General features: G+C 37.1%; 1 non-coding gene across 1 annotated transcript; it reads right to left on the reverse strand.

Moving 5' to 3' along the window:
- Positions 1–10,532: 10,532 nt before the first annotated feature.
- Positions 10,533–10,639, reverse strand: LOC117073787. Its single transcript, XR_004433356.1, has one exon. It is a non-coding gene; the product is annotated as a U6 spliceosomal RNA (small nuclear RNA).
- Between the last annotated feature and the right edge of the window lie 13,752 nt (positions 10,640–24,391).

The raw sequence follows: 24,391 nt of genomic DNA on the forward strand, positions 1-24,391 counted from the left end.
ATTCTAGTGCCTTGGCAAGTAGAGAACTGTTAGAGACCACACAGTCTGTATGTCAGTCTTTTACAGTTGATACAAATAGGGTCTTCCTTACCCAAGAGAAAATTTAAGTATCCTTTGTGACACTTTATGATGTTCTCATAATATGCATGCAGTACTTTAATGGGATGAATTTAAGGGATTTGTTTTTAGTTTTACACTTATCTTAAGTTGTGTTACAAAGTATGCATTTTCACAGAGATAATCATAATTAAAAGTTTAAGGCATAATCATGACCAAAAACATTTTTAGTGTAAGAAGAATACTGGATACAAATTAAGAGAAAAATATGCAACTGAAAAAGTCTTTGTTTTCATAAACCCATACAACTTTCTAGGGAGAGTTGGCCTTAGTAATGAAAAGATTATTTGTTTGTTGAACACGGAGCTGGATAAGAACATTTCATAAGGGGGATAAATTTTTCTCTATAATAAAAAAGCAGAATTTCTAACGCCCTGGAAAAATCCAGGAGGCAAAGATGCTGAAGCCCAGGGAGTCAAGATACCCTTCTCCCACATACTCTATCCCATCTCCTCCCCCAACACATCTCCCATATGATGAGTGGGAATTAAAAGAGATTTTGAAAAGCAAAAGGATTTTAAGCCATTTTCTATGTGATATGTGATATAAGCCTCCTTGTCTATATCATCATCAGAAAACAATACATTTCTCAATTCATGTTCCCATTTTATTGGTTTCTCTGGGGGTATCCCAGAGTGGAATGAGGTGACCTTTGACCTGTAAGTTTTATGTGTATTACAGAAATTCTTACTTGAATTTTTTACTAAAATAAACTGGTTATAAATTACTAATAGCTATGTAACAGATGTAAACAAGCTTGAGCCTTACCTGACATTTAATTGAATATTATGAACATGTATTAACATACTCAAGTGTACACATACCAAATTTTTTAAAAGACCAATGCAAAGTGATAAGCTTAATAATTCATGTCACCATGCACAAGTTCAATTATATGCATGGAAAGGGCAGGAGAAATTTCATTTCAAGGTCTGGGCAGTGTCAAAGTAACCTGTCAGACCTTCTTAATGCACTGATAGTTTCCAATGTATAAAACTGTGATATATCAATTTCGGGTATCTCGATTTTAAAATAATTTTTGAGACAATTCAGTTGTATCTGAAAATGTAACCCAAGACTTTTGTGGATTCCCTCAAACATGGACTTCCTGAGACCAGAATTTGAAACAACTTTGCTCAGTGATGCAGGCAATAAAAGGTATTGCAAGACATGCTACCTTCTCAGAGGCTAAAACCCACTGTGCTGTGGAAATCAGAGTCGAGGTTAAAAGCACGAACTCTGAAGCCAAACTACCTGTATTTAAGTCTCAGTTCTGTCTCTTGCTAAACATGTGATTTTAGGCAAGTTTCTCAACTTCTCAGTGCTTTATTTTCCCCTTCTTAAAATGAAGATAAAAATAGTACTTATGGCCGGGCGCGGTGGCTCAAGCCTGTAATCCCAGCACTTTGGGAGGCCGAGACGGGCGGATCACGAGGTCAGGAGATCGAGACCATCCTGGCTAACACGGTGAAACCCCGTCTCTACTAAAAAACACACACACACACAAAAAACTAGCCGGGCAAGGTGGCGGGCGTCTGTAGTCCCAGCTACTTGGGAGGCTGAGGTAGGAGAATGGCGTAAACCCGGGAGGCAGAGCTTGCCGTGAGCTGAGATCCGGCCACTGCACTCCAGCCTGGGCGACAGAGCGAGACTCTGTCTCAAAAAAAAAAAAAAAAAAATAGTACTTATGGCATAGGGTTGAAAGGATTCAATGAATTAACATGTATAACACATTTGGAGAAGAGCCTGGCACATTTTAAACACTAGATATACATTCTTACTTGATTAATAAGTCATAGTCACTAGCTTCAAGCTCTACAGGGACACTTATTCCCCTTCCTCTCTCCTTGGTCTAGGATTAGGGTCTCCAGGGTAAACTCTTAATGTTTTTCAGTGCCATGGAGAGACAGGAGTTATAAGGACTACTACCACAAAAAGCAGAGGGCAAAAGACACTTTCAGAGAGCTCATCAACCTTAATCTTATGTAATTTACATTTAAACTATGATTTAGAGATAAAACTGTTTAATTGTAAAAGACAAGCAAATGAAATTACAATTTAGTTCACAAAGCGACTCCAGAGTCAATTCATTCTACTAGAGAATTACTAAGCACAGAACATTTTATTAGTATATCTCTCTAGTTTAATACGCATCCAAACTTATATATTTTCTGCCTCTTTGGAAATAAGCTATCATCCACCTGGAGTTTACTTGGGGTGAGTACAGGACCCAGCCCTGACTAGTCAATAGTATAATCTCCCGGTCACAAAGGTAAATTCAGAGTTGGGCATATGACACAAGGCCTTTCAGAATCCTTTCTGGGGCCTTCGCAACCAGGACTATCAAGAAATCTCATCTAACTCCTAATTTTCCAGAATTTCCAGAAACTTGGAAAATTTTTCTGCAAAAGCTGAAATTATTTTTAAAAAATTCATTGATACATAAACAAAATGAAAATTATAATTGAGAATGTGTGAAAATTTTATAGCATTTATGCAGAGGAATTGTGATAAATTTTAGCAGTTTTCTCCACTTACAATGTAGTTTTAAAACTACTAACACAATATTCAGTCCAAAGCAAGGATCTAGAAACAGAAATCACCATATGCAGATTTTTGATGAACATGTAACACATTTAATATCCATTATATTGTGATGTGATGAGTTCATTATGTATTGGTGGAAAAGAAACTGTAGCCAGAGACAACGAATGGATCTCTTCAGTGAGTTGGAAATCTTACGACAAAATGTACACTGAAAACTTGTTCTACCCTCTTGAAATTCATAGAAATTAGCCATTCAGAAAGTACTGTGTAAAAAAACCAATTCAAATAAAAGAGTAGATTTCATAAAACAATCAGGACAATTGACCTAGACTTTATAAAATAGTAACACTAAGGTCACTAAATATAAGAAACTTTATCTACATCTTTTTATTAGAAGCATTCAAGACCAGCGTGGCCAACATGGCAAAAACCCATCTCTACTAAAAGTATACAAATAAGTCAGGCATGGTGGCAGGTGCCTGTAATCCCAGCTACTCAGGAGGCTGAGGCAGCAGAATCGCTTGAACCCGGGAGGTGGAGGGTGCAATGAGTTGAGATCGCACCACTACACTCCAGCCTGGGGGACAGAGTGAGACTCTGTCTCTAAATAAATAAATAAAAATAAAGTAATTTGGACTGTAAGCAAATGTTGGTCTGAATATGCTGCTACAATGTTGAGGGAGAAAAGTTCCAGAGAGCTGATTTTGTTGGCTTTTTAATGCAGCACCCGTCATCCTGCTTCTCTGTACGCTCTCATTCTTATGGCTTTCCCCTCAAACATCTGGGAAGCGGCAAGCAACAATGCCCCTGACAGTAAGTTTGAGTTCATGGAGCTCTCTCATGGACCTGCTTGCTCATATAAGAGTTCTCAGGCAGTTCCTCTGGAAATTTCCCAAGAAGATATGTATTTCACATCTACTTATTGTCTATCTACTAGATGTCAAGCCCTGTATTAAGTGAGAAGACAGACATGGAATGTGACATGGCACATGCTCAACTAACCAGTTTACTATAATGTGAAATAATAATCAGGGTTAATACTTACTAAGCACCTATTAAGCCAGTCATTTTGTTAAAGGTAGTTAGTTAGGCATGAGCAGGGCAGGAGAGGACTCTCCCCAAACCAATAAAAATGCGATGGTTTGGCCATTTTCGCACTGCCTCTCTAAAACTAATTCGGCCGCCAGGGAGAGAGAATCTCCTGACAGTCCACACCTGTTAACATTAGAAGTGTTAATTGAATACAAGCCCCAGGGAAGAAGTTGCTTCTTGGGCATGCGTGTTAAGAGACATAATGACGAAGTATGACGTTCCAGGGGCACGCACCACTGGAAAAAGGGTAAAAAGCCTCTCATGGGCATGCCTATAACCCCCTAAACATACACGCGCTCAATTCCAAAGGGTAAAGAAAGCACTGCGCATGCGGGAAGCCCAACCTAAGGGAAGAATCATGGGAAAGAGGCGGGCCCTTGACTAGGATCAAGGTTAAAGACTCTCTTTTTCTCTGCTCTTTTTTGCTATCTTTTTTCTCTCTTTGATCTTCAGGGCGCCCACTTGGACCTCTTATAAGGGTTCCTTTCTTTCTTTCCTGTTCTGAAGTCTTTTTTAATACACTTCCACTCCTGCTCTGAAACTTGCCTCTGTCTGAAAGTTGCCTCAGTCTCTTTTTCTGCTGAATGTCCCTCAGTTGAATTATTTCTTCTTGAGGAGGCAAGAACTGAAGTTGCTACAGACTCATATGGATAAGCCACCAGTAACTCTGGGTAACTTGGATCTCTTCCACCGGTAACAATTTTACCAAGATCTTTACATGCATTAACTTTTTCAATCCTTGCAATAATCCGATGAAGTAGATACTATTATGATTCCCATCTTACAAATGAGAAAATCAAGGAGCAGAGGTGTAAACTACAAAGTTTTCCATATTTAGAAGGGGTTGGAGCTGTCATTTAAACCAGAGCATATACATTCTTAAACTCAGAAGCCTATGGAGTGTAACTATCTCTTCCTTAGGGCAATGTCCAACCTTGGTCCTCAAGGGATCTGGCCACAGAATACAATTCATCTACATGACCTCCATGGAACACAAAGGGATATATGCCAATCAAAAGAAAGGGAAGTAACATTTCAAGTACCTATTGAGAACTGTAGGTAAAACAATGGTCCAGGTTTGACATCATTTTCTCTATTTTACAAATCAATGAGCAGGGACTCAGACAAATTGGCCAATCTAATTCTAATAATCAGGTCTCTTACATCACAATGTGATGACATCTCTTTCAAAACCCCTCAGCAGTCATAAATAATGATGTAAATAAAACTCTTAACGAGAAAACTCCAGTTACCCATAGAAAAGAATTAATTATATTCCTCAAATTGCCGCTTTTACAGCAGAGCTCTGAGTTGAGTAGACATGCACTTACTCCTTGGCACTTGAGGAACAAAGTATGTCACAAATGAGGGGCAAGTGAAAACTTTGATTTTGGTCATTTCTATAGCTTTTCTGTTTTCTAAGTGTAAAGCTTCCCAAGGACTCTGGATATGCTTAAATAAGTCTACTAGCCTCTGGTACTGCTGCTTGCTCATTCTCTGTGTAGTCTCAGGAGTGTGCCAAGCTTCAGCAAAGAAGCAGTCAAGCTTCCAAGACAAACTACCTCATACCAAAGATACTAATGCCCAATCTCTACAGGCTCTATACCACTCAGGGTTCCAGAAAAAGGCAGAATCCTACCCAAATTGTTCTATTAAAAAGGTTTTAATGAAGGATATTTACAAAAGTGTGGCCAAGATTAAAGAAACCCACAAGAGAGTTTGAAGTGCCCAGAAACTTGTAGCAGAAGAAAGAAAGCAATAACATCCATTCTTGGGCCTAAAGGAATAAGAAATTGTTTTATATTAATAGGATCCCAGTGACAGCTGGATAATGGAGCAAAGGCCCCAGTCAGACTGGTGGAAGGACAGAACCACAGTCAGAGACATAGAACCAAAGAGAAAGACAGCAAGGAAAAATACATTTCTTCTCTCTCTTCCAGTCCTCTCACCTGCCGTTGCCTTCCATTGGCTGAAAAATAGCCACTTGGCATTAGAACCTGAGGAGAACATAAAATGTATAGGGCAGGAGAGCTGAGGAGGTTAACAGCATGGCTCCCTAAAAAGAGCCTGGTTATCAGAATACTCATAACCCAAATCCTGTTCCTTCAGTCTCAGGAAAATTAATCTCATCATCTGTAGTCTTCAGCTCCAGGCTGAAAATTCCATCTTTCTGACCTAGAGGGTGAAGCTAGCCTCTACCTTTAGGATCAATGTTTCTCTTCACCAAGAAGACTACCTTCTTGGTGGCTCTTAAAGCAACAATAAGTTGTAAATTCTCTGTGGTACAAGGAACCCCAGAACAGAAATACCTATTCATTTATCTTAATGAGTAAGTATACAAGTGTAAGTGTGTTTAGATTGAGATGTGAATTAAATTTTTTAAAAATTTTCCTAGAGAAGTGAGAATAAGACAATTGTTATCTCTCAATATGTTAAAATTGTCCTGCAGAAGAAGTTTCACAGAGGCCACTATTTACATAAGGATAAACAGTTAAATCTATACATGAAGTTAGAAACCCATATGGTAGAATATAAAGAAACACACAAGGGAATGACTGCACAGTTCATATTCTCCACGAACTTTCTGAAGTTGTTAAAACATGAAAAGCCTATTCCTAGCACTCTCAGGCAAATGTCTTACATGGAGAGTTTTGTTGATTGACTTTCTTGAAATACTTACATTGTCGTGCAGAGTTGGTAACAACTTATCATTTTATGTGTTTTATTGTTTGACCAATTGGCTTTTACCAGTATTTTGAAAAGTATCAAACTCTGATCCAAGGAATTTTAAAATGTTTTTTTCTTATTCTGTATTCTCTATAAAAATACACACAGACCTGAGATACTATGGTCAAAAGCATAACTGGCATTTGTGACTAAAGTACTGAGTCCAAATCAGGAATGAATGCAAGAGAAAAAAACAAAGTTTCTATGGGCTGTCACCAATACCAGGGCTGAATTCTCCAGAATTTTAAAAATTAATGACCTTGAATCATTGCAAAGATTTTATTTTCAAATAGATACTTAAGACTTAAAATTATAGATCATGTTTCTGTGAATAAAAAGTGACCTTTTATGGCTTCTTTTCCAAAACTTCACTACTTTATTATTCCAGTGGTCTCTCACCCCATGAGTAAAAAGTCTTTAACTGTGCGGCATTATATTTATAAATGATTTGTGAGTGATTAACACGCATAATCATTTGTTAATATACAAAGGAAAAATATTAATTTAGGGTGGGAGCTATTGTACACACATTCTAGTGATTTTAAATCATATAAAATAATTACTAATTTTAATTAAGAGGGAGGCAAGTGTGTCAAATCCTATGAGATTTCTACTTATTTATTTCTTAATAAGAAGCTGCCTAATAGCTTATACCACAATTGAATTTGTGAGCTCTGCCTTTTTTCACGTTTTTGTTTACTTATGTTTCATTGCATTCTTTTTTTTTTTTCTGTATAGGAATGTTTTCAAGTCATTGGCCCATACCTGTGAGGGTTAATTTAGTTAGTGATATTCAATGATTTGTAAGTCCACTCAATCAGGCACACATGGGTTTCAATAGATCCCCAAATATTCACTGACTGAATATGAATATCACTACCTACCACAAACTCCCAGCACACAAGCCAAAAAAAAAAAAAAAAAAAAAGAGAGAGAGAGCTTTTGTCATATTTCAAATATTAACATATTTTTAAGTATATATATAGCTGCTTCTTCTTATTTATGGTAGTTATGTCTTGTGAAGTCTGAATACTACATTAGCAAATACTGAACCATTGTTCTTATGGGAAACAAAAGGTTAGGTTCCTGTAAGTCTGTTTACAGTTTCACCAACTAATCAATACATAACCTTGTTTTATGTGTGTTTCATTTAAAGACACCTTATTTACTATATATTGTTGATTCATGAACAATTGAATTCACAGTCAACTCACTGAATCCATGACAACACATCTGAAAGAAACTTATCTAACAAACAACAAATATTTTCTCTGTAAGGCATATCACAGCCTACTTACACTTAGGAACAACACACAGAACTTCAGCTTTTACATTCGGGGCCATTTTAAACAGCAATAACCAATAAAAAGCACAAAAATACAAAAACGTGGCACCAAAAAGACTGCATAAAGTACATAAAGTTGCTGACAGTATGACAGCTGAAATGAGAAGGCTGACCATTGCATTGTCTGACTTTAGCTGGGAATAGACATGTAGGGCAACTCAAAATTTTTGTGACTCTGTACATGTCTGCAAATAACCACAAAAGCACTTCAACTGTTGATTGTGGGGTCACAAATAAGAAGATATGATTCTATACCTAGAAAATCCTACAGTCTCTGCCCAAAAGCTCTAGATCTGATAAATGAATTCAGTGAAGCTTCGATACAAAATCAATGTAAAAAATCAGTAGCATTGCTATACACCAATGACATCCAAGCTGACAGCCAAATCAGGAACACAATCCCATTTACAATAACCACAAAAAGAATAAGATACGTAGGAATACACTTACCCAGGGAGGTGAAATAGCTCTACAATGAGAATTAAAAAACACTGCTCAAAGAAATCAGAGATGACACAAACAAATGAAAAAACATTCCATGCTCATGGATAGGAAGAATTAATATTCTTAAAATGGCCATATCACCCAAAGCAATTTATAGATTCAATGCTATTCCTACCAAACTACCAGTGACATTCTTCACAAAATTAGGAAAAAAACTATTTTAAAATTCATATAGAACCAAAAAAGAGCTTGAACAGACAAGGCAGCAATCCTTAGCAAAAAGAACAAAGCTGGAGGCATCACATTACCTGACTTCAAACTATACTATAATGCTACAGTATCAAAACAGCATGGCATTGGTACAAAAACAGACACATAGACCAACGGAACAGAATAGAGAGCCCAGAAATAAAGCTACACACCTACGACCATCTGGTCTTTGACAAAGTAAAAAAAAAAAAAAAAAAAAAAAAAAGAGCAATGGGGAAAAGGACTCCCTATTTGATAAATGGTGCTGGAATAAATGGCTAGCCATAAGCAGAAGGTTGAAACTGGATCTCTTCCCTACACCATATGCAAACTCAACTCAAGATGGATTAAAGACTTAAATACAAAACCTAAAACTATATAAACCCTAGAAGATAACCTAGGAAATGTCATTCTGACATAGAACCTGACAATGTTTTAATGACAAATGCACCAAAAACAATTGAAATAAAATTTGACAAATGGGACCTAATTAAACTAACAAACTAACTTCTATACAGCAAAAGAAACTAACAACACAGTAAACACACAACTTACAGAATGGGAGAAAATACCTGTAAACTATGCATATGGCAAAGTTCTAATATCCAGAATCTATAAGGAACTTAATTCAACAAGCAAAAGACAAACAACTTCATTAAAAAGTGGACAAAGGACATGAACAGATGCTTTTCCAAAGAAGACATATATGTAGCCAACAAGCATTAAAAATGCTCAATATCACTAATCATTAGAGAAACACAAATCAAAACCACAATGAGAAACCATCTCATACAAGTCAGAATGACCATCATTAAAAAGTCAAAAATAACAGATGCTGGTTAGGTTGCAGAGAAAAGAGAATGCTTATACACTGCTAATTGGAATGTAAATTAGTTCAGCCATTGTGGGAAGCAGTTTGGTGATTTCTTGAACCGGGGAGGCGGAGCTTGCAGTGAGTGGAGATCAAGATGGCGCCACTGCACTCCAGCCTGGGCGACAGAGTGAGACTCTGAGAACTGGATGTTTGGGAGCATCTGGAATAAGCACCTTGGAATGAACATTGGCTTTGTCAATGCAAACAAGGAGAGTAAGGAAGCTACCCCGAGTCTTCAGTGAGACAAGTGAGAAACAGAACAAGAGGAGAAAAGCAGGTAGGAGGCAAAGTGGTAAATCTTGGTTTTCCAAATTCATACCTAGACAGATAATCCTTTGAGGACACCCATAAATAATTGTAAACACATTTAAGTTGATGATTTTCTGACAACCAGGGCAGTGGGAGTTTGTGCTATCATTATTTGGTTCTTCAAGTAAATACAGGGTTTGTTTGTTCCAGAATACACAGATGGAGTTGGATCAGGACTGAGAATAGGTCTTTAGAGTTGTCGAAGAGAATCTCATGTTAAATATTAAGAAAGTTATTTTGATGGATGTTAGATCAGGCAGTAAAAGTCACACAGCTGAGAAAAATGAAGCTTGCAAATGACATCCTTTCAAGAAATTTGGTAAAGCCAAGAAAGACACATCTATTCACTAACAAGAATTCATACTCAGAAGGAAAATTGTACAAATTAAAATTAGGACATTCTAAACCATGTCTCTGAATGACAAACAGCAAGTTGTTGATAGATAAGCTGAGGTTAAAAATGTTAGGAAAAGGAAATAAAGAAAATAATTAACAGATTATCTTATATTTTAAGTTTGTGTGTATTACATATATTTATATTTTTGCCTTGTTATTTGTTTTTCCTTCCCCTCCCCCACAGCTTTACAGAGGTATAATTGACAAATGAGGATTGTATATATTTACATATACAAAGTGATATTTTGATTTATGTATACATTGTGAAATGCTTAAAATAAGTGAATTAATATATTCGTTTTCTCTCATACTTATCAATTTTTTGCAGTGAGACCACTTAATATCTACTCTGTTACCAATTTTCAAGTATATAATTAATACATTAATGCTAATTATAGTTACCATGCTATACAATAGATCTCCAGAATTTATTTAAAAAATGGAATCTTCATGAATTTGAATGTCATCCTTGTTCAGGGGCCATGCTAATCTTCTTTGTATCATTCTAGTTTTAGTATATGTGCTACCAAGGCAAGCACAAGTATATATATTTTAAACTTGGTAGAATTTCACAAAGATGGATCATTTCATTTATGTATTCACTCATTCAAGCAACATTCACAGGGCACTAATCTGTGCTAGACATAGTGATACCAAAGTGAATGAGACAGAATCCCCACCCTATTAGAGTTAACAGGTCACAGAGCAATAAAGAGCTATGTGCAATGCAGTGTGAAAAGTGTTGGGATGTGGAAAATACCAGGCCTTAAAGCAAATAGGAGACATGCCTATTTACCCTGGAGAATCAAGGAAAGCATCACGGAAGAAACATGTAACCTGTATCCGGGACAAAGGTAGGGCTGATCCGGGCATGAAGAAGGGAAAAGAGGACTCTGGATAACAAACATGCAGTAGCTTGGAGGGGTGAGGCCAATGTGTACAAGAAGAGCAGGACAGTTGTTGTTTCTGAGAGAAAGAGTTCTAGGATTGAATGGTAAGAGATGAGTTTATAAGGCACGCCAAGGCCTTATAAACTATATTAAGGAATCTGGACATCAGTCAAAGTGCAATGAGGACCTCCCAATAACTTTTAAGTAGGGAAATAACATAATCAGATTTGGGTTTTAGAAAGGTCACTGTCTGCAACTTCATCACTGCAGTTTTCCATTTAGGAACCTTTGTTGAAAGTGATCCTTCATTTGAAAGTGCTACATGTCAGAAGCATATTCTGGCTCAGTCTGTATTTTGCTTAGGGACTCCTCATCAACAACCCATTAAGAGTGGACTAAAGAAACAAAGCCAAGGAGACACTAGTGATTAACAAAAGAGTCACACTTAAATTCCCAAAGTCCCTACACACTACAGGAGAATCAAATGTGAATAAATTTTCCTGATAGATTGCTACAGTAAAGCATTTTTTTTTTTTTTTACATTCTCACAGCAGCATGATGCCAAGTTTTGCGAATTTCCATTATATGACCCTGATCACAAAGTCAGGTCCTTGAGAATGAAACAATACAGAAAAGGCAAAATTTTATAATACATCAGCCTTAAATGGATCTTAAAAAGAAAAATAGCAATGTCTTTTTTGAGTTGAAGTCTTTAGGAAATTTTCTAATCCTGGGGCACTGATCGAGACCCTTGGATGTAGTTTCCTGTTGTCTTGACTATGTAGTCCTCCATGTCCTGCTATTTTTTTTTCTTATTAATTGTTTGATACACGGAAATCAATATGGGCAACTCACAGGCCTTCAGAAAGCCAAAACTACTTGCTGGGATTTTTTGTAACTATTCAAAGTTTTTCATTATTCCTGCCGTCCTCCTCTAGAAGGTTGCTTGAAAGGTCTTGTTACTTAGGGGGCTGTGTATGGACATGTACATTTAACAAGACTTGTTACCTCATTTACATTGCAGTTCTTTCCTGGTACACTCTCTTGCCCCTCCCTTTCCCCACTTTGTCCCCTCCAACACACACACTAAAACAAACCAATTTTACAGATAACTCACAAAAATAAAAGTATTTCTGTTACATTTCATTTAAAATCAAGTTACTGAAATAGAGAAAAGGAATGGAGTTATGCTTAAACTTTTGAAACATAATATTTCTTCTACCTCTGTATTGAAGGTTGAGAGCCACATATACATATGTAACCAATAAAAATTTGCACAGGAAAATGCTGTGTTAGCAACTTCCTTAGGCTGTGTTCTGGAAATGTTTACATATATATACACATACATACGTACATATATACATATACATACACATACACATACACATATGCATACTTATATACATATAACACATATATAATACATATATTACATATACATATCACATATATGTGTATATATGTAAGTATAAGTGTATATGTATGTATGTGTGTATACATATATACACACATCTACTTTTCCTAATATCCTGACCATTCCATTGAATGTTTCACATATTCTTACCTTAATCTTTAGGCCTAATTTTGATAATTGTCACATTATGAATATATGTATTTTTTTGCTTTAGGCCTGGAGACTTTTAGTTATATGTATTATCTATATAGAGATTGACCTAATTGTACTTCAACTTCAATAACCATTGCATTTCCCTAAGTAGATATAAGCAACATTTTAAAAGGGTGCCTTTATCTTAAAGAAGTTGCCAGGCTGGTAACTGTGTAATAAAATTTAAATAACCTCTATGGAGGCATTATTTTGTTACTTACCAGTTTGAGTTTTAATTGAAGAAAACAGCTAACTAAATTGTTGCCAAAAACATTAATGGGACTATTGCTGTTTGATGAAATTTCATTCATGTGTGTGTGTGTGTGTGTGTGTGTGTGTGTTGCCTACAATGTACTTATTTTCCTCTTTTTCTTCTGTAAAACATGACTGAGAACACAAAAAAGTCGGATTGGAAGAATGATATTAATAACAATAATCATAGTTACCATATATTTGATGCTAACCATGTGTCAATTCATTCTCCACCTAATTTTCATAAAAATCCAAACTCATTTTCATAACCTTCAGTGTCACACCTAATCCGACCCTAACACCCTCACTTTTTGACATACTCTCAGGCCTTGAAGATTATGTTTTCCTGGTAAAGGACACTAATTTTTTAAGGGGCCAAAGACAGAGGTTAAAGGGGAAAGGCTGTTTCTAATCTGTTAGGTCTCGACTTAAAGGATGACTAATCTAATCATCCCACCTGACATAGGGCTTTATAGTTGCCAATTATCTCAAGACCTTGTGTTTTTCTTTTAATTTATAGCTATTAAAAATTAGTGATTGTGATATTTGCACCTTTACTTTTTTTTTCCTATTTCCAGCCAGACTCTAAGCTCCACTGCAGTATCACAGTGCCTAGCTTCACGTGTGGCACATTAGTTAAGTGCTCAATTACATCTGCTGAGTGTATAAAAGTGCCCTGTTCTGGACACCTTTCACATAGTACACTGTCTGCAGATGAGAAAACTGAAGCACAGAGGAGTACATTATGTGCATTATATTCTGGTTAATGGGCAACAGAGATGGTATGAGGGACTACAGGTCTCTGCTCCAAGGCCTTTGCTCCTCTGACTCCACCAGACCACCTCCAAGAATCAAGGCCTGATAATGACAGCCAGTGGAAATATGGTTTGGCAAGAATATTGTACAGTTGGATTTTGAACTCTGCTAACTTGCCAATCACTATTGCGTACTGAGAAGTTTAATTGCTCTTTCATTGTACATCCTGATCTATAATCAGACATGGAAAGAGAAGGATTCTTGAACAGCTCTTTACCCAGAGTTTTGAGCTAGGACAATTCCTGACCCTTACTGACCTCCCTTGGACTTTTTATTCTGTACTAAGGCAGAGGCAGCTATTAGGCCAGCCAAGCCTTTGATCTGAGTCAAACCCAGCTATCAGGAAGCAGACGGATAGGAAACACATCCAAACTGCTATGCTTTGTCATGACTTGATTTAAGCAATAACTAATGGTTTATTTACCAATTTCCAAACGGTGTTTATTCAAGGAACTAAATTGTCTTATATTCTTTCTCAACTTCACATTTCTTCCTTCCCTAATACTTAATGCATGGTCCATGACCGTTGTCAAAAGCAAATACAGCCCTGTAAGTACAACGTGGTAAGGCAGGATTCAAACTGGCTTACTAACAATACTTAATCCTATGGATTAAAGACACAATGAAATGATATTTGACAAACATGTATTGAGTTATTCTCAAGGTTACCTGTGTCAGAGGAAACAAGAGCTGGAGAGTAGTTAACGGCTGCATTCAGAAACAACTGCAATGGGGTGAGGGAGACCTTAGCAAAGAACTAGGCTCCATTCCAAACACAGCAAAGACAAGTGGGGCTTTACAGTCAAGGATCAGGCTGAGGATCAGTGGACAGAAAATTACTATGAGAAAATATCACAGGCCAGGGGTATTTTTTGGCTAAACCTACTTGACAAGATTCTTGCTGAAGGTAGGCCTGGGTGATAAGATTAAGTGTGGGGAATGAAGAAGTTGATCAGATATTGAGGATAGGCAATTATGGCTAAAATGACTTAGCAACATTCTTGCTAGAACAGGGCAATGCAAAGATGAAAATGGACACCCTATAAGGCCTAGTTAAGAAGAAAGTTCAGAGAAGTCTGACTAAAGGTAGGTTAAGGAGAGAGTCTTTATCACCTAGTTTGTCTGCACACCATCTAATACAACTTGCCACAGCAATAGGGGAGTTTACCTCTTCATAGTGTCTAATCGTCTTGATTTTATAATTTGCCTTTATTACTTCATATAAAAAGACAAAACTTTTAGTATTTACATATGCTTGGGCACTATGTTAGCTATTTTTGACACTGTAAACCTAGCTCAATGGCCATTTAGAATTTACTTTAAAATACTGATTGCTATGATTCAAATATTTTTAAAAGGTAAGTTGTAAATTTTAAGCATAATGATTGAAATCAGGCTTCCTAATGAACCCATGTGATCCTAAATTGCCAACATAGATATTCTTTTCTTCAAAAGGATTTTATTTCTGGAAGCTCATGGCTACTCTCTCTGCCCCTGGGCCTTTGTCAGGGACATGGGATGGACACTGGCTCACGTCCCTAGGCATAAGTACTAGGGAAAAAGTTAGGATATTTGTTCCTTCCATTTCAGAAGACTGCAAAGTTGTTTAATTTGAATTCTCTCTTCCCAGAATTCAAAATACTTGAGCAAGAGGAATTTTTATCAAACCCCATAAGATAAAATATCCAATTATTCTTTCTTCCCTGACAAAGGATGACTACTAGGCTGAAATGTGCACGGTCAGTAAAACCACACTGGAGGTCTTTCAAAAGACAAAGACTCTCTTCTCTGAGATGGAAGTGACAAGACTACTTTAAGCTAGTTCTGTATTTTATAAGACAAATGTTTGTTGAATGTAGAAGCAAGGAATGCTTATTCCTTTGTAATGATCATGATAATTCCTTTGTGGGAAAAAATACTCATTTTAAATGGAACAATCACCTTCTAATTTTTATATTCAATACAAGCTGAAAATTCTCTTTAAAATAAGGTAAAGCATAGCAGTAGTCATCTAGAAAGCAAAGAACTAAATGCAAAAGCTTATCAGTTGTATAAAGTTACCTCCTATCATAAAAAGAATCCTCATAAAAAAAATCAGACCTAGTTCCTAGGTCAATATTCAAGTCTTCTAAATGTAGATATACTACCAACAGGAGTATGACAAAACCCCATCTTAGTACTTGAATCCAGATTCACCATAAAGCTCAACAATTACAAATGGGTTCATAGCACATTATGACTAAGAAGTAATAAAGGACCCAAACTTCTGATTGTTACCTTAAATACATTAATAAACAGGAAAGAAAGTAAGCTTTTTTCTTAGCATAAATTAAAAATATTTTTTCAATGAAGTTCTTCTAATACCTAATACCCTCAATATTGCGGGGAAAAATTTTTAATTCTGTCAAAAGTACAGCTTCTAGATACAAGTAAATATTCTCGATACAAGTTAATATTTAACTCTCAGGGAGAGGCTTCAAGATGGCAGACTAGTGACATTTTGTATTCACTTCTTCCATAAAGAAAAATCAAAATAGCAAGTAGATAACCACACTTTGGGAAAACCATCTAAGAGAGAACACTGGAATTTAACAGGTAAGCAATAGGCAATATCTAAAACAAGAAAGGAGAAGGAAGTGAGGTAGCCTGCTCAGCCAGGATCTGCTGGGAGCCAAGAGAGGTGCTCTAATAAGGGGAAAGTGTGAGAGACCCTCAGCAGTTACATTCCCACCATGGACTCCTGCAATCCTGCTCATGGGAGAGCCCCTTGACTCTCCTCGACCCTCAAGCTAACATAGGGAGCTACAGAGAGATCATACAACCACAGCTCTGCCTGATGGAGGAAGCTCATGCTGGATTTCTCACATTCCCCGAGACCTTAGCAACTACAGCAAGGTGCCCTTTTAGAACTCCACCCCTAATACATAGCACACTGTCCTGGAGCCCAGTGGTGCTGTAGCTGAGGTGTAAGACAAGCATCGGCTGTGGCCCAAAGGGCTGAAGCAAGAGTGACCACAGGCTACCGCACAAGGGACAGAGGTGCAACAGAGGTCTGGGATACTGTCTTTAGAACTGAGGTGCAAGTGAAACACAATTCTAGAGCCCTGTCCTGTATGCTGAGCACTGTCTTGGAACCCAGCAGTGCTGGGGTGGAAGGCCAAGAGAAATGACAGCTGCTGCCCCCAGGACCTAGGCATAAGCAAATGTGGGCTGCTGTACATGTGGTGGAAGTGTGACCAAGGTGAAGGCTGCCACCAGGGCTGAGCAAGGTGCCATTTAGGGTCCCACCCCCAACAGACTGGGGACTATTCTAGAGCCCTGCAGTGCTGAGACTGAGACTCAAAAGAAGATCTAGCTACTGACTTCAGGGCTGAGGTGCATACAGCTGCAGGCTACCACATCCAGGCTGAAGCATGAGTGCTCCCAGGAATGAAGTATAAGTGATATGCATGCTCCCCACCTGACAGCCCAGCCACTGGTGTCCCCCACCCTAGCATTCCACTGGTGGCCTGAAGATTGCCACATCCCTGCCTATCATGGCTAGTACCTATACATATCATCAGGAAAGCTGAGAGCAAGCCTGCCTGGCACAGCTTCACCCCTTCCCACTGTGCCAAAGCACACAGTCTAGGGGGCCACACTCACTCAGATCAGTACACCATTGCTGGCACTGGAACAGTCCTCCCATGGGCCTACCCCCCCAGCCACTACCACCACAGCTGGGACCTACCTGCACACACCACATGCAGGCCTGCAGACTCGGCCACTCAACCCATTGCAGCCACAGCCAACGCCAGCCTGCACAACTCAGGAACCAGAGGGTTGTCTTGCCACTGGCACTGCCACTGCCCATGCCACATGGGATGCCCAAGGGCTCAAAAACCTGCCCACTTCCCAGCCCAGCCTGCCATACTGGGATCTGAGTAAGCCACCTGGAGTCCCAAGAATCAGCCCACCTGGACCCTCAAACACTAGAGTTACCTAAGTCATTCTGGGGCCCACGAACAGGCAAGCTCAGTCCACTGGCGCCACCACTAAGGTCTGAAGCCTGGTCTACCTGGCATCTCAGTATCCAGCAAAACTGTACCATAGCCTCCACTAATAATTGCACCCTAAGCAACTGAGGAAACCTCAGATTCTACTGATGCTATTTACAGTCAAAGAGAGTATACAGAGTCTACACTACTACACTCATGTAGCATCAAAACCAAAGTGCACTACCCTATTTACACCATAGATTCAAAGGAAGTGGAGGGTGTGGGAGATGAAAAAAAGGATGTTAGTGAGTACTAACATATTGTTACATAAAGGTATAATCTCTGCCATTCAAAAGCAGGGTAGAGCAATAACATATTATATATTTCAAAGTAGTGAGAAGAGAGTTCAAATTGTTCCCAACACATGCAAATGGCAAATACTCAACGTGATGGATACTTCAAATACCTCACTGGATAATTACACATTCTACATATGTAACAAAATATCATGTCTATCGCATAAATGTGTAAAATACTGTGCATTAATTTAAAAAGTAAACAAAATAAAAAAGATATTTAATGTATACACCTTTGAAAAATAGTAAGACAAATTAGACAAATAGTTCATCTTAAATCTTTTAGTTCTTTTTTCTTTAAGAAATAGAAGTGCTTATACTAAAGAAAAACAATACTGGATTTGGCTTTTATAGAATATTACCAAAGAGTTATCCTACCTGGAAAAAAAAAAACATTAACTTGTAGGTGGTCACCCAAAGTATTTCACAATATTTCTGTTGCTGATAGAGAAAGAAGATTCTTAATGTTTGTTAGCATTTAAAAGTTAGAAACTAGACTTTAGAAATATCAATTAACATATCACTCCATGAAATTGGTTTCTGGGTAGCTGGTGATTTTGTGCTACAAATTCCATGCTGAATCCTACTAATTTTATGTCTCTTTCAAAGATCAGAGAAGCTTTCATAGACCTACCCAGGGATGTATTTTGAAAACAAAATGAGAAAATGCTTCTGATAAATTTTTTTAAAAAGAATATTGAGGCCCAGTGTAGACCAATGTTGAAGAGGAACATTACATAGCAAATCCACTACAGCTTCCTCTCAGCTATAATACAGTCAACAAGATGGATTTGTCAAACTTCTGCCAATCAGTGAGCTTCTGGACTGTGTTCAGTCCTCAGATATACTCCTTTGCAAGACACAAAATTAATCACTACAGACATTAAAACACTGTATCATGTTTACATAGCACACACTATATGGCAAGTGTTGTAAATCTTCATGTATATTCATTCATCTGATCCTCATCACAATTCTATGATATGAGGTTAATAGTAAGACTATTTTGTAGATTATTAGACTAGGCACTGAGAAGTTTTAGCAACTTTCTCAAACTCACACAGCTAATAGGTAGCAGAGTGGGTATTTTTTTCCCAGGTAATTTGGCTCGAGTATCCATGCTTTTAACCAGTATATCAATATAGAGTGTCTTTTCTGAGCTTGCCTTTTTAACCCTTGTTCCATTCCTCTGTTCCCATAGTCACCTTCTGGTTTCACACTTGCTGCTCCTTGGTTTGCCTTTTCCATTTCGCCTCATTTGCCTTTGAAAATCCATCTGTTGCCAATCATTATGACTAGGGTGACGATACATCCTAGTTTCTCCAGTATACTCAGGTTTTATGCTTGTTGTACTGATATCATAATTCATAACACACATCCCCTCATTAACTCAAAATTTTCAGTGTGATGATAAATTTTATGGCCACCGTAGTCATGACTGACTCAAAAACTTAATTAAAGTTTTGGCTGGAAGCTCCTATCAGGCTGCAGGCTTTATAACTGGGGCCACAAACCATCACCTATTGCCAGGACTCCCCAGTATTGACAACAGTGTCCCTGAAAATGGGCATGCAAATGATAGTTACTTCTCTTGTCTATAAAAATGAGATATTAAATCAGGAGAGGACAGTGTAAGGTATAGCATATTATTCAATCTAACTCTTACACCTAAAAAGCCAAAATTAGATAAAACAGATTGAGTCTGTTTGAAAAAAAAAGGGGGGGGAGCTGAGGAATAGGGAACATCTAAGAGATGGAACTATTACAACACTCAAAGCCTTAGATTCCCACAAAAACCCATTATAATAGAATGAATAAACAATTTCATATATATATGTGTGTGTGTATCTGTGTGTGTGTATATATATATACATACATATATATATGTATAGATATACATATAGAGAGAGAGAGAGATGGAGTCTTGCTCTATTGCCCAGGCTGGAGTGCAGTGGCGCAATTTAGGCTCACTGCAACCTCCGCCTCCCAGGTTCAAGAAATTCTCCTGCCTCAGCCTCCAAATAGCTGAGATTATAGGTGCCCACTACCACACCCAGCTAATTTTGTATTTTTAGTAGAGACGGGGTTTCACCTTGTTGGCCAGGCAGGTCTTGAATCCCTGACCTCAGGTAATCCACCTGCCTCAGCCTCCCAAAGCAATGGGATTACAAGCATGACCCACCGTGCCTGTTGTATAATTTCAATAACATTGAAGGACATGAGGTCAGTTCTCAAAAATCGGTTGTATTTTGATGCACTGTCAATAAACAATCTAAAAATGAAATCAATAAACAATCACACAATAGCATCAAAAAGAATAGAATTCTTAGAACTAAGTAATGGAGGAAGTATAAGACTCAGACATTGAAAACTATAAAATATTGAAAAAATTGTTAAAAATGAACAACCATTTATTAGTGTTGTTGAATTAGAAGACTTAATATTGTTAAGATAGCAATAATCCCTAAATTGATCTACAGATTCAATGTAATCTTTATCAAAAGCACTGCAGCCTCCACCTCCCAGGTTCAAGCTATTCTCTTTCCTCAGCCCCCAGAGTAGCTGGGACCACAGATACACACCACTATGCCCAGCTAATTTTTGTATTTTTAGTAGAGACAAGGTTTCACCATGTTGACCAGGAGAGTCTCGACTTCTTAACCTTGTGATCTACCTGCCTCAGCCTCCCAAAGTGCTGGGATTACAGGCATGAGTCACCACACCTGGCCAAAAGCTGATTCTAAAATTCATATGGAGTTACAATAATCCAGAACAGGGAAAACAATTTGGAAAAAAAAAAAAAAAAGGACAGATTTGGAGAACTCACCATTCCCAATTTTGTAACCTAGCTACAAAGCTACAACAATCAAAACAATCAAAACAATATGGTATTGACATAAAGACAGAAATAGAGATGAATGAAATGGAATTGAGAGTACAAAAATAAATCCTTACATTTATGATAGATTTTTGACAAGGGTGTCAAGACAATTCAACAGAGAAAGAAGAGTCTTTTTAACACATGGTGCTGGGACAAATGGATATTGACATATAAAAGAATAAAATTGAAAAAGCTCCCTCACACCATAAACAAAAATGAACTCAAAGTAGATGGTAGACTTACATGCAACTTCTAAAACTGTAAAACTCACAAATGAAAATGGGTAAATCTTCGTGACCCTGATGTGTCAACAATTTCTTAGACATAACACCAAAATCACAAGTGATAAAAGAAAAAAAGTGAATTGTGCTTCAACAAAATTAAAATATTTTGTGGTTCAAATGTCACTATCAAGAAAGTGAAAAGACAGTCCATATAAAGCAATAAAATATTTGAAATGCACATATCTGGTAAGGAACTAGTACCCAGGATATATTAACAACTCTTACATCTCAACAATAAAGACAAATAAACAAAATGGGATTTGAATAGAGGTCTTTTTGAAAAGGATTTGAATAGACGTTTTTCCAAAGAAAATATACAAATGGCCAATAGCACCTGAAAAGATGCTTAACATCATTAGTCATTAGGGAAATGCAAATAAAAATCACAACAAGGTATTAACCACTTATCAGATACATGGTTTGTAAATATTTTCTTCCATTGCTTTTTCACTGTATTGTTTCCTTTGCTGTGCAAAAGCATTTAAGTGTGATATAATCCCACTTGCTTATTTTTGCTTTTATTGCCTGTGCTTTTGGTATATACCCAAGAAATGATTGCCAAGACAATGTCAAGAGGATTTTCCCCTATGTTTTCTTCTAGTGGTTTTATAATTTCAGGTCTTATATTTAAATCTTTATTCTGAGTTAATTTTTTTGGCATAATGTAAGATAAGGATCAAATTTTACTCTTTTGTAGGTGGATATTTGGGTTTTCCAAAACCATTTGTTGAAAAAACAATCCTATCCCCATCAGGTATTCTTAGGACACTTGTTGCAGAATAGTTGGCTATATATGTGTGGATCTATTTCTGAACTAGCTATTCTGTTCCATTTGTCTACATATTGTCTTTATGCCAGTACCATACTGTTTTAATTACAGTGGTTTTATAATTTATTTTGCAAACCATATTTCTGAAAAGGGATTAATATCCCAAATACATAAAACTCTCATAGCTCAATAGCACAAAACAAATAAACTGATTAATAAACGGACAAAGAACTTGGATAGACATTTCTCCAAATAAGATATACAGATGGCCAACAGGTATATGAAAAGGTGATCAACATCACCAATCAATTATCAGGGAGTTGCAAATTAAAGCCATAATGACATACTCCCCCACACCTGTTAGTATGACTACTTTTTTTTTTTAAGAAAAAAGTAAATGTTGGTGAGGATGTTGTGAAATTGGACCCTCGCACATTGCTGGTGGTAATGTAAAACAGAGCAGCCAATATGGAAAATTGTAGAGAAGTTTTTCAAAAAATTAAAACCAGATATACAATATAATCCAGCAATCTCACTTCTGGATATGTATTAAAAATAATCGAGATCAGAATCCTGAAAAGATATCTGCACACCCATATGTATTACATCATCATTCACAATAGCCAATATATCGAAACAATGTAAAAACACCCATTGACAGATACGTAAAGAAAATGTGATAAAAACATACAATGGAATATTATTCAGCCTTAAAAAAATAAGGAAATCCTGTCATATGTAACAACTTGATGAACCTAGAGGACGTTATACTAAGTGAAGTAAGCCTTTCACAAAGGACAAATACAGATATACCTCATTTTACTTGTGCTTCACTTTTTTTCACTTCACATATATTGCATTTTTTTTTTTTACAAATTGAAGTTTTGTGTCAACCTTACTTCAAGCAAATCTGTTAGCACCATTTCTCCAAATATGTGCCCACTTCATGTCTCTCAGTCATGTTTTACTAATTCTTACAAAACTTCAAACTTTTCATCATTATTATTATATCTATTATGGTAATCTGTGACCAGCGATGTTTGATATTACTATTGTAATTGTTTGGGGACACCATGAGCTGTGCCCAAATAATATGGTGAACTTAATAAATGTTGTGTGTGTTCTCACTGCTCCATTAACCAGCCATTAATCCATCTCTCTCCCTCTTTTCGGTCTTTCCTATTCCCTGAGACACAATATTGAAATTAGGCTAGTAATAGCCCTGCAATGGCCTCTAGGTGCTGAAGTGAAGGAAAGAGTCACACATCTCTCACTTTAAAACAGAGGCTAGAAATTATTAAACATAATAAGAAAGGCATGTCCAAAGATGAAACAGATTGAAAGCTAGGCCTCTTGCACCAAGCAGCTAACCAACCTATGAATCCAAAGAAAAAGTCCTTGAAATAAATTAAAAGTACTACTCCAGTGAACATGTAAGTGGTAAGAAAGTAAAACAGATATGTAGAAAATGTTAGTGGTTTGGATAGAAGTCAAACCAGCCACAACATTCCCTTAAGCTAAAACCTAATCCAGAGCAAGAACATAACTCTCTTCAATTCTATGAAGACTGACAGAGGTAAGGAAGCTGTAGAAGAAAAACTGGAAGCTAACAGAGGTTGGTTCCTAAGGTTTAAGAAAAAAAGCTATCTCTGTAATATATAAATATAAGATGAAGTAGCAATTGATGATGCAGAAGCTACAGCAAGTTATCCAGAAGATCTAGCTAAGGTAACTGATGAAGCTGGCTACACTAAATATTTTTTAATGTAGACAAAATTCATATATTGGAAGAAGATGTCATCTAGTTAGAGAGAAGTGAGCCTGGCTTCAAAGCTTCAAAGGGCAGGCTGACTTTCTTATTAGTGGGTTAATGCAGTTGGTGACTTTAAGTGGAGGATAATCATTCCAAAAATCCTAGGAGCTGTAATAATTATGCCAAATCTACTCTGTCTGTTTTCTATAAGTGGAACAACAAAGCCAGATGACAGCACATCTGTTTGCAGTGTGGTTTACTAAGTATTTCAAGTCCACTATTGATACCTATTTCTCAGAAGAAGATGCTTCCTAAATGTTACTGCCCATTGACAATGCACCTGGTCACCCAAGAGCTCTAATGGAAATGTACAAGGAGATTATTGTTGTTTTCATCCCTTGTAACAAAACATCATTTCTGATGGATCACGTAGTTATTTTGACTTTCAAGGTGTATTTTTTAAGAAATACACTTCATAAGTCTATAGCTGCCATAAATAGTGACTCCTCTAACAGATCTGGGTAAATTAAAAATCTTCTAGAAAGGATTCACCATTCTAGAGGCAAGCTGGTCAGTGAGCAGTGACAACACACATGACTATTCATCATCATTAAGAACATTCATGATTCATGAGAAGTCAAAATATCAACATTAACAGGAATTTGATTCCAATTTGGATAGGTTCAAAACTTGAGTAGACAAAATCA

This window comes from Trachypithecus francoisi, unplaced genomic scaffold, assembly GCF_009764315.1.
Source record: "Trachypithecus francoisi isolate TF-2019V2 unplaced genomic scaffold, Tfra_2.0 Lachesis_group4, whole genome shotgun sequence".
Lineage (NCBI taxonomy): Eukaryota > Metazoa > Chordata > Mammalia > Primates > Cercopithecidae > Trachypithecus > Trachypithecus francoisi.